General features: G+C 42.3%; 1 protein-coding gene and 2 long non-coding RNA genes across 5 annotated transcripts in view; 1 reads left to right on the plus strand and 2 right to left on the minus strand.

Moving 5' to 3' along the window:
* LOC140721792 (uncharacterized) overlaps positions 1 to 16,579 on the minus strand; it is a 284,490-nt gene that overhangs the window by 128,845 nt on the left and 139,066 nt on the right. The gene's annotated exons all lie outside the window — the stretch shown is intronic.
* The window catches only part of LOC140721786 (uncharacterized), a 112,516-nt gene that overhangs the window by 74,064 nt on the left and 21,873 nt on the right, over positions 1 to 16,579 (minus strand). The window lies entirely within an intron of this gene.
* LOC140721791 (uncharacterized) overlaps positions 1 to 16,579 on the plus strand; it is a 70,768-nt gene that overhangs the window by 52,454 nt on the left and 1,735 nt on the right. For all 3 annotated transcript variants that reach the window (XR_012097460.1, XR_012097462.1, XR_012097461.1), the window contains one exon: positions 12,736 to 12,777. This is a non-coding gene — a long non-coding RNA (uncharacterized lncRNA). The remainder of the gene's footprint in view (positions 1 to 12,735; positions 12,778 to 16,579) is intronic.

The following is a 16,579-nucleotide window of genomic DNA, read 5'->3' on the forward strand; positions in this document are numbered from 1 at the left end:
TGCCGGCATGCAGTGCTCAATTCTGGTTTCGTTAAGAAAAGCATATCCTGAGGAGGTTTTTTAATTAACACCCCTCCCCATCTCCCAGTTTCACCGATGAAGTACCTCCTTGTTATTCTTTCTCCCCTGCCTACTACACTTCTTACTCTGACTTATCATCTTTTTTTTTAAAGCCAATAATTCAAGAGTATCGTGGACAGAAGTGAGTATAGATGCCATTACTAATGAGAAAGTGTGCTTTGGAAGCTGGAACGCCTGGGGGTAGATAAGACTCCTGGACCAGATGATGTACACCCCAGGGTTCAGAAAGAGGTAGTTGAAGAGTTTGTGAAGTCATTAGAGTCACGGAACATGACAACACAGGAAAATGCCATTCGTCCAGTCTAGTCTGTTTCAAGCCATTGATCTGCCTATTTCCAGCAACCTCTAACGGGACAATAGTCATCCATTCCCTCCCATTCATATACCAATCCGAACCTCGCTGAAATGTTGAAAATCGACCCTGCCAATTGCTCTGGCAATTCCACATTGTCACCGCCTCTGAGTGAAGACGTCCACCCTCATGTTTCTCTTAAAGAAATCTTTCAAGAGTGTCTCGATTTTGGAATGTTTCTGGCGAACTAGGAAGTTGCAAATGTCACCCCCACACTTTAAGAAGGAAGGGAGGCAGAAGAAATGAAATTATAGAACAGTTAGTCTGTCCTCAATGGTTGGAATCCATTAAGGATGATTTTTCGGGGTACTTGGCGCACCCTAAATTAGGCCAAATTCAGCATGGTTTTCTTTAGGGTATATATTGCCTGACAAATCTCTTGGAATTCTTTGACAAAATAACAAGCAGAATAGACAAAGGAGAGGCTGTGGATATTTTTCTCCTGGATTTTCAGATGGTTTTTAACGACTTGCTGCACATGAGGCTGCCAAACAAGATCACAACTCATGGTATTACAGGAAAGATACTGACACGGATCGAAGATTGGTTTACAGGCATGAGGCAAAGAGTTAGAACAACGCGAGCCTATTCTGTTTGCTACCGGTAACCAATGGCGTTCCTCTGGAGTCGGTAATGAGATTGCTTCTGTTCATGTTAAAATGAACGATGTGGATGACAGAGTTGGTGGCTTTGTGACAGACGTTGTAGTTGCTACGAAGGTAGGTGCCGGACAGGCAGCTTAGAGCAAACTGGGTGTCTGCAGAATGACACATACAGGTTTGAAGAAAAGACAATGAAGTGGCAGGTGAAATACAGTGCAGGGACTCAGGTTCACTCAGCATAATGATGCACGAACATTATTAGCAAAACACTCAGACACAATACGGGGTTCATTTTGTTACAGACAAAAATGCCAGTTGGCATGTCACGTACACCGTGACCGGGTTACCGAACCAGCAGAAATGGAAAAATACGTTGGAGTCTGGTAGTACTGTAACTAATAGCGTTTATTAGTAAACGAAGTAATACAGTACTATAAAATGCAAATGTATGAAACAGGATAGCAATAATATATGCAGAAGTGTGGAAATAGGAATCAAAAACCAAGCTCTTTCAAAAGTCTAGAAGTCAATGGATAGTCTTACAATGATGCAGAGTTCAGTTCAGTTTAGTTTTGGTCGAGGTAGTTGCTGGTGTACCGTTGGGGGGGGGGGGAGAGAGAGAGAGAGAGAGAGAGAGAGAGAGAGAGAGAGAGAGAGAGAGAGAGATGAGAGAGAGAGAGAGAGAGAGAGAGAGAGAGAGAGAGAGGTGATGCAGTTGCCGCCAAACATTACGCTGTATTGTTGTCCTGTTTTAGTCACCAAATGTGACCCCTCCATCCTAGGCACGACCGTTCTTCAGTGGTAAGCCTGTCACCCAGGCAAGGGTGGATACACACACTCAAGCCCTCACCTGTCTGCCTTCACACACTGTCAACCTGTAATCGATTCCCCAGAATCGATCCTCCAAACCCCCACCTCCACCTTTCAGTGTCCCGTGGTGTGTCAGCTTGTGTCTTCGCAGACCTGCTTTTTATCTCCCCTGACGGGGGTACCAGTCATCCATCAGCAGGTACCGTCCTTGCTGTCTCAATAGGAATCTTACAAGCAGGCAAATAAAGTTTCCTTGGAGCAAAAGTAAATAATCAGCCATGGATCCATAACTTTAAATCTTTGTCTCTCTCTCTCTTTCTCTCTCACACACATCTGCGCTGGGTGCCTCCGGCTCTTCTTCTCTGTCTCTCATTAGCAGCAGAAAGAGTGTCCCAAAGCCAGTCGCATTCTCCCGAAATTTTAAAGTGATTGTCCACAGACAATATGAGCCCTAGGGATACCTAACAGGTACTACAAGTAAGCTGCATGTCCACATTGGTGGAGAAGTGTGCTGATACCCCTCGCTGTCTGTAAAAACTGTGACGAGATCCTAAAGTGCATTCAATATGGACTGTGCCTTTAAAAAAAAGAGAGAGAGTAGGTGTACACCGATTCACAGAGAGAGAGAGAGAGAGAGAGAGAGAGAGAGAGAGAGAGAGAGAGAGAGAGAGAGAGAGAGAGAGAGAGAGAGAGAGAGAGAGAGAGAGAGAGAGAGAGCACCGAACAGCTCGTGAGTCTCAATTGTTACGGAAGGGCGGAACTATTTAATGGGCAACTGGCTTTATGCATGTTTGGGATATTTACAAGGTCAGCTGGCTTTTCAGACAGACACACAGAAGACACGGACAGAAATACTGAAGAAATAGACACTGAATGAGCTTTAGGTGCCCACGAAAGGGTGGGTTTTGCTCGCAGTGTGGAAAAGTGGTGGGTGGGGGGGGGGGAGGGGAGTGTGTGGAAGGCTATCGGTATGTTTAACCCTTGACTGGGTTGATAGCTTCATCGCGTGAAAACGCTACCCTTTTATGTGGTCGCAGACGATAACTGTAACAGGACTTTGGAGGACAACGGAAAGATCGACGGCATCGGCTTACTTGGGAAACAAATCACCTCTCTCTCTCTCTCTTTCCTCAATTCTACTCAATATCACGAACTGAACTGACGTCATTCCTATACCATTTAAGACTGCATCATTTACCACCTAAGCTTGGAGAAGCTTGGGGTTTTATATTTACACACTTATATACGCATGAACTCTGCTAACCTGTTTGATTTATCTAGTTTCATATTACTATATTACGTGGATACTAATAAATAGTGATTTGTTTGTAACAGTTTCAGAGAGACATTGATCGGAAGGAGAAGTGGGCTGAAAAGTGGCAGATGCAGTTCAACCCGGAGAAATGTGAATTGTTACACTTTGGAAGGACAACCAACAAGGCAGAGTACAAAGTAAATGTCAGGAAACTTGGTCGTGTGGGGGAGCACAGGGATCTGGGGGTTCATGTCCACACATCACTCAACGTTGCCTCACAGGTGGATAGGTTAGTTAAGAAAGCTTATGACTGTTAGCTTTCATAAGTCGAGGAATAGAGTTTAAGAGTCGTGAGGTATGATGCAGCTCTACAAAACTCTGGTTAGGCCACACTTAGAGTACTGTGTCCAGTTCTGCTCGCCTCACTATAGGAAGGATGTGGAAGCATTGGAAAGGGTACAGAGGAGATTTACCAGGATGCTGCCTGGTTTAGAGAGGATGCATTATTATCAGAGATTAAGGGAGTTAGGGTTTTACTATTTGCAGAGGATGATGAGAAGACACATAATAGAGGTATACAATATATTAAGGGGGATAGATAGAGTGGACAGCCAGCGCTTCTTCCCCAGGGCATCGATGCTCAATACAAGAGGACATGGCTTTAACGTAAGGGACGGGAAGTTCAAGGGGAATATTAGAGGAAGGTTTTTAACTCAGAGAGTAGTTGATGCAGGGAATGCACTGCCTAAGTCCGTGGTAAAGACAGATACACTAGTCAAACTTAAGAGACTGCTAAAAATGAATATGGAGAAATTTAAGGTGGAAGGCAGGGTTTAAGGGTCGGCACAACATTGTGAGCTGATGGGCCTGTACTGTGATGTACTATTCTATGTTCTATATTCTAAAACAAGACTCCAGTGTGTTCCATTTCTGCTGGTTCTTTTACCCAGTTACGGGGTACGTCACGAAACCGGGGGCTCGTCCGGGATCAAACAAAACTAAGACGACATTCTAAATTTGTTGGGGGCATAATTGAGTAATTAGTGGTTGATATTATAGGAGAATATCTCTTTAAATTTTCTTGAGTGGAAAATTAGCAACAGTGGAGATTGAGGTTGGTAGGTTTCGGTGGAAACATCCCCTGGAGCATTCGATGATGCTAAGAGGGATGTGCTGTTGGGAATTGCTCATTAGTTAATACTTCAGGTGAACACGAGAATGAGGACGTCGATAATACAGTTGTTAATAGAGAAGCATTATATATCCCAGGGAATGTTTGAAGAGGATGTTAGGGAAATGTTATTAGAAGTAAACCTACTGAGGTTCAGGTACAGCTTCGTTTAGAAAAATTAAAGAGGGAGGATAAGAAAGTGGCTGAGACCCTTTCTGGTTCAGCTAATTCAGCGGACGAGTTTGCATTAACCCATGAGGTTAAGTTTTTCCTGAATGAGAGCTTCCAAGAGAGTAGCTGGTATAATCAGGGTGAACTGGAATTTTAAACTGGGGCTAGTAATGAAAGCGTAGGAGAGGCAGCTGGCCCGATTACTTGAGTTCAAGTTGTTGAATCACCTGTGAATTCACAGGGTTCTGAACCATTGTGTTGAAACTCAGTTAAGGTCTGAGGTGTCTGACTCGGTTGAAAAGGAATGCAGTCCTTTTGTGTCAGATAGACTTGGTTCAGTGAATAATGAGTTAACCTTGGTACCAGTGGAAATTGAGGACTCTCAGTCATTTGAGTTAGACAGTGTTCTAAAGATTGGCGATTAGATGAAAACTGGTGAGGTGAATGTTATTGAAGATATTGAGAAGGGTGCTGTCTCTGGACTTTTGAATAAAGTACCTGTGAAGTCTGGATTGGTTTCAAGACCATTGACCATGCTGACAGAAACAGCTCTCTCAGGTGCTGAGACAGTACACGTTGATTTGTTTAACTAAGTTTTTGAATTTAAAGATAGACAACTTGGTGATGTTGTTCAATTTTGTGAATTGGAGAGACAGGGTTCGGAGACTTCTGAAAACAAATGGAAGTGTTGTTTTGACCAAGAGAGGGCATCTGCAGGTGTTCTTATGGAAACATATAGAACTAGAGATCTTGGAGATAGAATTAGTGATTTTTTTTTTTGAACAAAGGACTTCTTTGGAAGTTTAGCGAATGGGTTTAGTTTACAAAACATGAGTGAGGAGTTAGCTCCTGTGCAGGATGAAATTCAGGCCGTCCTTGAAAGCCCTGTTGGAGCTGATCACGTGATGGTTAAATATTCTGTGGTGAAGTGAAAATGAGAAAATGGGTGATCAAACTCCATTTTGAAGATAACAAGATTTGGTTTTGTAACAAAGTATGTGAAAAGTAAATACAATAACATGGTGGACTGATTGTCTGGATGTTAAGTTTAAGAATGAATTATAAACTAGTATTTTTACACGCAGTCTGCTACATGTTAGTCAGATATGTATTGCCTCATATTCTGTAATCTACAGTTAGACAAAAATTTTGCTCCTTCGTCATTTTTTCTTCCGAACAGGAGGGAGGTGTGACGAGATTCTCAGCGTTATTCAATATGGAATGTGGCTTGAAAAAGAGCGAGAGAGGGTGTACACTGATTCAGAGAGAGAGAGAGAGCACCGAACAACTCGTGTGTCTTCATGGTTACGGAAGGGCGGAGCTATATAATGTGCAACTGGCGTTCAGCATGTTTGGGATATATACAAGGTCGGTTGGCTTTTCAGACAGACACACAGACACACGGAAGACACGGACAGAAGTACAGAAGGAATAAGCACTGAATGAGCGTTCAGTGTCCAGGAAAGGGTGGGTTTTGCTCGCAGTGTGGAAAAGGGGTGACCGGTGCAATGATATCGGTGTGTTTGACCCTTGACTGGGTTGATAGCTTCACCGCGTGAAGACGGTACCCTTTTGTGCGGTCACAATTGGTAACTTTAACAGGACTTCGGAGGACAACGGAAAGATCGACGGCATCGGCTTACTTGGATAACAAATCACCTCTCTCTCTCTCTCCTCAATTCTACTCAACTTAATATCTAGAACTGAACTTACGTCATGCCTATGCCACCGTAAGACTGTATAATTTACCACCTAAGCTTGAAGAAGTTTGGGGTTTTATATTTACACACTTATATATGCATAAACTCTGCTAACTTGTTTGATTTATCTGGTTTTATATTACTATATTACGTAGATACTAATAAATAGTATTCTGTTTGTAGCAATACCAGACTCCAGGTGTGTTCCATTTCCGCTGGTTCTTTTAACCCGTTACCGGGTACGTAACCAAACCGTTCCAACCCCTACATCACACCGCATTTCTGTAAACCCCTTCGACCCCTACAGCACTCGGCATCTCCACCGAACCTCCATCATCCACCCTGGTGCATACAGACGACAGCAGACCCGAGAAAGATACAGTCGTGTCAGATTGAATGGCTCATAAAACACTGTTGGCCAGTAGAAACTACAGTCTAATCAAGGACAGGGGAAGCAGACAAACCAGTTCTCTCTGTTTTGCCCCATTTTGTGGTCTATGAACTGATTCTTGCATTGGAATAATTTAATTAGAGGAACTGAATGTGAACACAGGGAGCTTCAGGTAATCATCTGCTAAACCTGAGACCATTCTCAAACAAGTCGCCATTTGTCGTGTGAAGGGCGTGGACTCTGAACTGATTCTTGACTCTGGGACAATCTAATCAGAGCAATAAACCTGAGACCATGCTCAGTGGAGCCAGCTACTGGTTATGTAAAATGTCAGACATATCATAGAAGCAATCTGCAGTCTCGTTAGACTCTGTCTGGGTTGCCTCATTTAACTGGTTTGGACCAGTCAGGGTGTAAAGATACGAATACACAAGGCTGGGGTGGGCAGAGCCAGGTACAATATGTTGGTTGTAGCTCTGTACAATGATCAGTAACCAGGTGACCCAGGTAGGTCAGTTGACCTTGAGCCAATGGTTTGGGGATCCAATGGTTCAATTGATGAGGAACAATATAAGATTCCGGAGCTTCAGATATGCAGGGGTGATAACTCTCCAGCGGCCAGAGACCAATCATTGCCGAAAAGTAGGACCACACGGACACGTGGAGATCGGGAACATGAGGATCGGAAGATGATGAGAGGCATTGATCGTATGGATATTCAGAGGCTTTTTCCCAGGACTGAAATGGTTGCCACAAGTGGACACAGGTTGGCGGCGCTGGAGAGCCGGAACAGAAGAGATGTCGGGGTAAGTTTTTTTTTACTCAGAAAGTGGTGAGGGCGTGGAATGGGCTGTCAGCAACAGTGGTGGAGGCGGATACGATTGGGTCTTTTTAAGCGACTTTAGGATACGGACAGGGAGCTTAGAAAAATAGAGGGCTACATGTCAGCCTCATCATTTCTAAGGTAGGGACATGTTCGGAACAACTTTGTATGCTGTAGGTTTTCTATGTTTTCTATGTTTCTATGGAATGCCTTGCCAGTGTAGACCTTTTTTTTTCTCCCGGATTATACCTTTTCTCTTCATTGACTGTTCATGGAGTGTCAGGGTTTCCAGTAGGGTGCACATAGGAAGATAGTGTGTAAATCTACGTGTTTTTAGTAGAAATAATAAAAGGTACTAGTTGGTAAATACAGATTCTCTGTATCTCTGTGTTTCATTGTTACAAGGGATGATTCTTGTCACAGTGGCGTCCATCATTAACATTGCCCACTAACAGGACGTGCCCTCTACACAGTGTTACCATCGGGAAGGAGATACAGAAGCCTGAAAGCTCAGGCTCAGCGATTCAGGAAAAGTTTTTTTTTCCGCTGCCACCTGTATCTCAGTTTTGTTTTCTCTATATTTATCTATCCTGTATTTCATTGTACTGCTACCGTGAAGTTAACAATTTCGCGACGTATGTCTGTGATATTAAATCTTCTTCTGATTCTTTAAATGTACCTTTGAAACCTTTGATTCCGATTCAGATGCAGGGAGGATGTGTTTGATCGAACTACTCTCAATGCGTCGGATATTAAAAAAAAAGAATTTAAAAAAAATATTAGGCCTTAAATATCAATACCGACCGTTGGATGATCTCGATAGCTTTGCTTGGAAGGGACTCGCCAAGTATTATGTAATGATGAATTGTCCTCGGTGTTCAGACTACGCCGGTCATGGGGTATGAAGGGAAGTATCTGGACAAACAGGAACATTAGCGGTAGTCAGAATGGGCCAGTGCGTAGTAGGTCATGTCTAACCAATCTTATAGTTACTCGCAATGCTGTTGAACAAATTTGTCAAGTTTCCGTGTGGGAGGATGCTCCGGAAGGATCAGTCGCTTGTCTTTCACAATGAGGAAGTAAATTGGATTCGCCATTGGGTACGTTGGGGGAAGCTGGAGTGTGGTAATGGATGATTGTCTCTCTGACTGGGGACCTGTCATGAGTGGAGTGCCCAAGGGATCGTTGCTGTGTCCGTTGTTGTTTGTCATATATATCAATGATCTGGATAATAATGTCGTTAACTGGATCAGAAAATTTGCCGATGATACCAACATTACGGGTGTAATTGACAACGAGAAAGACTACCGAAACATGAATCGGGATCTGGACGCAGCTGGAAAAAATGGGTTGAGAAACGGCAGATCGGATAGGACTGGACCCAGGGTTGAGATTTTTGATTGGAGAAAGTCTAACTTTGAGGAAATGAGAAAGCATTTAGAAGGAGAGGATTGGGACAATTTGTTTTATGGGAAGGATGTAATAGAGAAATGGAGGTCATTTAAAGGTGAAATTTTGAGGGTACAGAATATTTATGTTCCTGTTAGGTTGAAAATAAATGTTAAAAGTTTGAGAGCGCCATGGTTTTCAAGGGAGATTGGAAACTTGGTTCGGAAAAAGTGGGAGGTCTACAATAAATATAGACAGCATGGAGTAAATGAGGTGCTCGAGGAATATAAAGGATCTAAAATGAATCGTAGAAAGAAATTAGAAAAAGCTAAAAGAAGATACGGGATTGCTTTGGCAATTAAGGTGAAAATAAATCCGAAGGGTTTCTAGAGTTATATTAATAGCAAAAGGAGAGTGAGGGATAAAATTGGTCCTTTGGAGAATCAGAGTGGAAAACTATGTGTGGAGCCGAAAGAGATGGGGGAGTTTTTGATCTATTTATTTTCTTCGGTATTCACTCAAGAGAAGGATATTGAATTGAGTAAGGTAAGGAAAACAGGTCGGGAAGTTATGGAATCTATGACGATTAAAGAGGTTGAACTACTGGCTCTTTTAAGGAATATAAAAGTGGATACATCTTTGGGTCCTGACAGGATATTCCCTAGTACCTTGAGGGAGTTTAGTGTAGAAATAGCTGGGACTCTGACGGAAATATTTCAAATGTCATTAGAAACGGGGATGGTGCCTGAGGATCGGCATATTGCTCAGCTGGTTCCATTGTTTAAAAAGGGGTCTAAGAATAAAGCTAGCAATTATAGGCCTGTCAGTTTGACGTCAGTGGTGGGTAAATTAATGGAAAGTATTCTTAGAAATGGTATATATAATTATCTGGATAGATAGGGTTTGATTAGGAATAGTCTGTAATGATTTGTGCGTGGAAGGTCATGTATAACAAAACTTATTGAATTTTTGAAGAGGTTACGAGGAAAGTGGACGAGGGTAAAGCAGTGGATGTTGTCTATATGGACTTCAGTAAGGCCTTTGACAAAGTTCCGCACGGAATATTAGGAAGGTTTAATCGTTAAGTATTAACATTGAACTAGTAAAATGGATTCAACAGTGGCTAGATGGGAGATGCCAGAGAGTAGTGGTGGATAACTGTTTGTCAGCTTGGAAGCCGGTGACTAGTGGTGTGCCTAAGGGATCTGTATTGGATCCAATGTTGTTTGTCATATACATTAATGATCTGGATGATGGGGTGGTAAATTGGATTAGTAAGTATGCAGATAATACTAAGATAGGTGGCGTTGTGGATAATGAAGTAGGTTTTCAAAGCTTGCAGAGAGATTTAGGCCAGTTAGAAGAGTGGGCTGAAAGATGGCAGATGGAGTTTAATGCTGATAAGTGTGAGGTGCTACATTTTGGTAGGAATAATCCAAATAGGACATACATGGTAAATGGTAGGGCATTGAAGAATGCAGTAGAACAGATTGATCTAGGAATAATGGTGCATAGTTCCCTGAAGGTGGAATCTCACGTGGATTGGGTGGTGAAGAAAGCTTTTGGTATGCTGGCCTTTATAAATCAGAGCACTGAGTATAGGAGTTGTGAAGTAATGTTAAAATTGTACAAGGCATTGGTAAGGCCGAATATGGAGTATTGTGTACAGTTCTGGTCACCGAATTATAGGAAAGATGTCAACAAAATAGAGAGAGTACAGAGAAGATTTATTAGGATGTTCCCTGGGTTTCGGCACCTAAGTTACAGGGAAAGGTTGAACAAGTTAGGTCTTTATTATTTGGAGCGTAGAAGATTGAGGGGGGACTTGAGAGAGGTATTTAAAATTATGAGGGAGATAGATAGAGTTGATGTGGATAGGCTTTTTCCATTCAGAATAGGGGAGATTCGAACAAGAGGACATGATTTGAGAGATGGGGCAAAAGTTCAGGGGTAACACGAGGGAGTTGGTTCAGAAACAGAGTCAGTGTGTAGTCAGACTCTGAGTAAAGCGAGGCTCATAATGGGACAAAAAATGCCGTCAACAGGATGCTGCAATGTTAAAGGCGGAGAAAATTGAAAAGGGTGAATGCAGGACTAAAGTTGTAAAACTTGAAAGCGCACAGTATATGGAATAAGGTAGATGAACTTGTAGTAGAGTTACAAATCGGGGTGTAAGAAGTTGTGGGCATCACTGAATCGTGGTTGAAAGAAGATGTTAGCTGGGAACTTAAGGCCAAGGATCCACATTGTATTATATACAGGTAAATTGGGAAAATGAGGTTGGTGCCAGATCCAAACAGGGGGAATTTCTGGAATGGAAAATACATGCCAAGCGGGCAATGTTCCGATCATCATGAGCGATTTCAATATACAGGTAGATTGGGAAAATGAGGTTGGTACCAGATCCAAACAGGGGGGAATTTCTGGAATGGAAAATACATGCCAAGCGGGCAATGTTCCGATCATCGTGAGCGATTTCAATATACAGGTAGATTGGGAAAATGAGGTTGGTGCCAGATCCAAACGGGGAATTTCTGGAATGGAAAATACATGCCAAGCGGGCAATGCACCGATCATCATGAGCGATTTCAATATACAGGTAGATTGGGAAAATGAGGTTGGTACCAGATCCAAACAGGGGGGAATTTCTGGAATGGAAAATACATGCCAAGCGGGCAATGTTCCAATCATCGTGAGCGATTTCAATATACAGGTAGATTGGGAAAATGAGGTTGGTGCCAGATCCAAACAGGGGGAATTTCTGGAATGGAAAATCCATGCCAAGCGGGCAATGTTCCGATCATCATGAGCCATTTCAATATACAGGTAGATTGGGAAAATGAGGTTGGTACCAGATCCAAACAGGGGGGAATTTCTGGAATGGAAAATACATGCCAAGCGGGCAATGTTCCGATCATCATGAGCGATTTCAATATACAGGTAGACTGGGAAAGTGAGGTTGGTGCCAACTCCAGACAGGGGGGATTTCCGGAATGCCTCCGAGATGGCTTTTCGACCAGCTCTGGTTAAGCGAACTGCGGGATCAGCTGTTCTCAATTCGGTGTTGTGCAATGAACGGAAGTACTGTGGTACACCTGTAACTGCAGACCTCCAGTTAGACTGGAATGGCTATAAGTTGTTGTTGCTTCTTTATCCGGACGGGTATCATCTATCAGCCCCGTCTGTAATAATGGACCGGTCTTAATATAACTGTAGGACTCCGACTCTCAAACTGGATCAAGTTCTATCTGTAGTAACGTACCCTGCCTTTTATGAGTTAGCATTTTAAAGCAAGAACTTGGTGAATGATACTTGCCACCTGATTTCACCTGTATCAGTAATCAAATGTTAATCTACTGCAGGATCCTGTGCGCGTTCGATTGTTTCTGGTTTCTCGTGGAGTTCACCACCTTGTGTTGCACCGTTCCTGAGCAAAAGAACTGAACAAACCAACTCTGAGCCAAACCTTCGACGTTTTCTTGACGACATCGATTCTGTTCAGATCGTGGGGATATCCTCCCCAGAGGGTCATGTTCTTCCATTGGTTAACTCTTTCTTACAAAGTGATAATTTTGTCGTTTTTTCTATATTGTACTTTTACTTAAGTTTAATGGTGTGCTCTTCATAGCAGATTTCTATATGCTCGCGTTGATTGCGAAAGCTTGTCTTCCTTGATGAAAAGTCCTCTTTCGAGGTTTCATCTGACTAATGTGTAAACTTCTTACGTCTGTTATTTTACTTCGGGCTCTGTCCCGGGTAAGTGCGCTCAAGTGTATACAGGGTTTTCAAAAATTTTCATTTCAGTTGTTATTTTCCTTTATCAATTTTCCAGATCTGTTTCGAAAAACAAATATAACGTATTTGCGGCCAAACTATGTGTTGCCTTTGTAATATTTTCACAATTAAGCTCTTTCTGACAAATTTTCAAGTGTATGTAGTGTATTCTAAAATTTTCCTTTCAGTTGTTAATTTTTTTTCTCTATTTTCCAGATCGGTTTTGAAAAATATATAAGTGGGAGGTGCTGCATTTCGGTAAGAATAATCCAAATAGGACATACATGGTAAATAGTAGGGCATTGAAGAATGCAGTAGAACAGAGTGATCTACGAATAATGGTGCATAGTTCCCAGAAGGTGGAATCTCATGTGGATAGGGTGGTGAAGAAATCTTTTGGTATGATGGCCTTTGATAAATCAGAGCATTGAGTATAGGAGTTGGGATGTAATGTTAAAATTGTACAAGGCATTGGTTAGGCCGAATTTGGAGTATTGTGTACAGTTCTGGTCACCGAATTATAGGAAAGATATCAACAATATACAGAGAGAGCAGAGAAGATTTACGAGAATGTTACCTGGGTTTCAGCACCTAAGTTACAGGGAAAGGTTGAACAAGTTAAGTCTTTATTCTTTGGGGCGTAGAAGGTTGAGGGGGGACTTGATAGAAGTATTTAAAAAATGAGGGGGATAGATCGAGTTGACGGGGTTAGTCTTTTTCCATTGAGAGTAGGGGAGATTCAAACAGGTGGACATGAGTTGAGAGCTAGGGGGCAAAAGTTTAAGGGTAACACGAGGGGGGAATCTCTTTACTCAGAGAGTGGCAGCTATGTGGAATGAGCTTCCAGTAGAAGTGTTAGAGGCAGGTTTGGTGTTGTCATTTAAAGTAAAATTGGATAGGTATATGTACAGGAAAGGAATGGAGGGTTATGGGCTGAGTGCGGGCCAGTGGGACTAGGTGAGAGTAAGCGTCAGCACAGAATAGAAGGGCCGAGATGGCCTGTTTCCGTGCTGAAATTGTTATATGGTTATATAATGTATTTGTAGCAAACCTGTGTGTTTAAAAAACCTTTGGTATATTTTCACTATTGAGCTCTTTCTGGCTTATTTTCTTAAGCCCCAAAAGTGATTTATTTCCATTTATCACACTATGATCCAATTCGTTTGCATTTTGATATCCCAGATATTTATATGTTTCATATTCATCCGTCAGGTGTATCGTACCCTGCCGCTTTGTTTTATATTCTGCTCGCTCTATTTCAGCTTTCATTATGTTTAATGTTCTGCTGTTATCCAGTCCAAATTACATGTTTATGCAGTGTGAGGCAGAATTAAATGATTTTTGGTAGTCAACATATTCATTCAGGCTTGATTTAGAATTACAGAGTCCATTATCAATTATTTTTCCATACGTGCACAGCCTTACGGCATACTTTCCGCTCTTCTGTAAGTATATTGTGATTATCTGAGTGCCGAATAGCTGTGGGACGCATGATGCTAGAATTTTATATCCTGTTTTTAAACAGGTAAATTATTATCAATGGTATTATTGCTGCTGCACTTTTTATTTCCTTTTTTATCTCAGCTCCGGCTGCTAAACCCTGAGACACGAGCAAACCTCACACACCTACTTCTCAATCCGTGTGAACTTTGGAGCCACTCTATTCGTGTAAACTATCATGGCGTTCTGGAGACTGACTTCAATATTGCTGTGTAGGCCTCATTGTTTAATGCTACTGTGTGCTGACTTTCGGATGATGTCAGATGTAGCTGTCACAATTGAGACAATGCGTTACAAGGATTTCGCATCGGCAATAATGATCAGTATGGTATGGAAATAATTTGTATTTATTGACAAGTACCTTTATTGTCTGATCTAAATCAGCATGTGAATATACACAGCCGACTAAGTTTCCATGAACCTGGGTAAACTGTCAAATAATCGAAACGATGATTGCCGGTGAAGAGTGGGGTTCTACAAAGCTCCGTGTTGGGACCGATTCTTCTTACGTTTTATGCCAGCGATGGAATTCATCGCTTTTTTGCAATGTTTGCAGGCGATATGAAGTGAGGTGGACGGGCAGGGAGCTTTGTGTGAGTAGAGAGGCTACAGAAGCAGCTACATAGATTAGGAGAATGGGTAATGAAATGGCAGATGGAAGGCAGTACCGTCTCCGGTCATGCACATTGGTAGAAGAAATGGAGAGAAAATACAAACAGAAACTCAGGGGGGAAGGGACCCGGGAGGTCCTGCGTAACAGTCCATAAAGGGGAATTTGCAGGTTAAGTCTGCGGTGAAGAAGGTGTGAAATGTCGGCGTGGATTTCAAGAGAACCAGAATATAAAAGCAAGAAGATAATGCTGAAACTTTATAAAGAACTGGTGGGGCCTCACCTGGAGTGTTATCAGCAGTTTCCGGCCCCTTATCTTAAATGTGCTTTGACTGAAGATAGTCCAAATCAGTTTCAGGAAAATGATTGCAGGATTGGATGGCATGCCATCTGACGAATGTTTGATTGCTTTGGTCTGTATTCATTGGAATTCAGAAAAAAAAAACTAGGAGTGGCCTCATTGAAAACGATCGAATAGTGAAAGGCCTTGATAAAGGGGATGTGGAGACGATTTTACGGAAGGAAATCCTTTTAAAACGGAACGGAGGAAGAATTCCTTCAGCCAGACAGTGGTGAATCAGTGGAATTCTTTACCACGGTCAGATGTGGAGTCCAAGTGTTTCTGTATATTTAATGCACAGTGTGATTGATTCCTAATTGTTCAGGAAATGAGTGGGTGTGGGTGGAAGAGAGAAGACTGGAGCTGAAAGGAAAATTGGATCAGCCATGATGGAATGGCGAAGCACACTCGATGTAACAAATGGTTTAATTCTACTCCTACATATTATGGTCTCATGGTTTTATGCCATTGAATATTAACTGGTGAAACAGCCTCATGAGTGGCACCTTCTGAAAATCCAAGAACACAACACCCAACGATTCTCCTGAATCTAACCTGCGTGTAACATCTTCAAAAATCTTCAAAAGACCTGTCCGACAGGATTCTCCATTACAAACCAGAAGATTGAATGAGTAAAGAAATTCTTGGGAGATTGGCTGATGCCGTCAGACTCCCGGGATGATTAAGTCTGGTTGGAAAGTAGATATACTAGATATGTGATTCCTTTTACCAGTGACTTGTGTGGTTGGACGGATCGGAGAAACGAAAAACAAGCGAAGTCAGAATTAGATACTGGATTGCACTGTTGAAAAATCATGATTGACAAAACCGAAGTAATCCGGACGTGGACCCCGTCCGAAGTTCGGGCTATGGGACACATTTGTGAAAGATAGGTGGAGGCGTTGGTTGTGCTGAGGAAGCAATGTGATTGCAGCAGGACACAGGCAAATTTGAAGAATGTGCAAAAATATGGCAGATGGAATACAATATTGGGAAATGTACGATAGTGCTTTTTGGCAAAAGGAACAATACTGAACTATTATCTGATTGAGGAGAAGGTTCAAACAACAGAAGTGCAGAAGGAAATATGAATCCTCGGGCAAGACTCCCAGAAGGTTAATTTACAGGACGAGCCTGTGTAAAGAAGGCAAATGCAATGCTGGCATTGATTTAGAGTAAAGTGGATGATATAAGCAAGGAGATAACACGGGTAGTTTATAAGACCCTATTAGGCCGCACTTAGAGCATTTGGGACCCATATCTCGGAAAACGTGTGCTGTCGTTGGAGAGAGCCCAGAGGATGTTCAAGAAGATGATTCCGGGAATGAAGGGGTTAAGATATGAGGAGCGTTTGCCAGCCTTGGGTCTGTACTCCTGTACTGACCTAAGTTTAATGAATGCCGGTGGTGATCACTGAAACCAACCGAATGTGGGAAAGTCCAGATAAGTTAGATGAGGACTGGACTTTTCGTATGGTGGGGGTAGCCATAACAGAGGGCACAGCCTCAAAACTGAGGAGCGACCTTTTAGGTTAGTTAAGGAGGTTCTTATTTAGTCAGAGAGCAGTGAATCTGTTGAATTCTCTGAAACAGACCGCGGTGGGGACACGT

This window comes from Hemitrygon akajei, unplaced genomic scaffold (genome assembly GCF_048418815.1).
Source record: "Hemitrygon akajei unplaced genomic scaffold, sHemAka1.3 Scf000061, whole genome shotgun sequence".
NCBI classification, from domain to species: Eukaryota; Metazoa; Chordata; class Chondrichthyes; order Myliobatiformes; family Dasyatidae; genus Hemitrygon; species Hemitrygon akajei.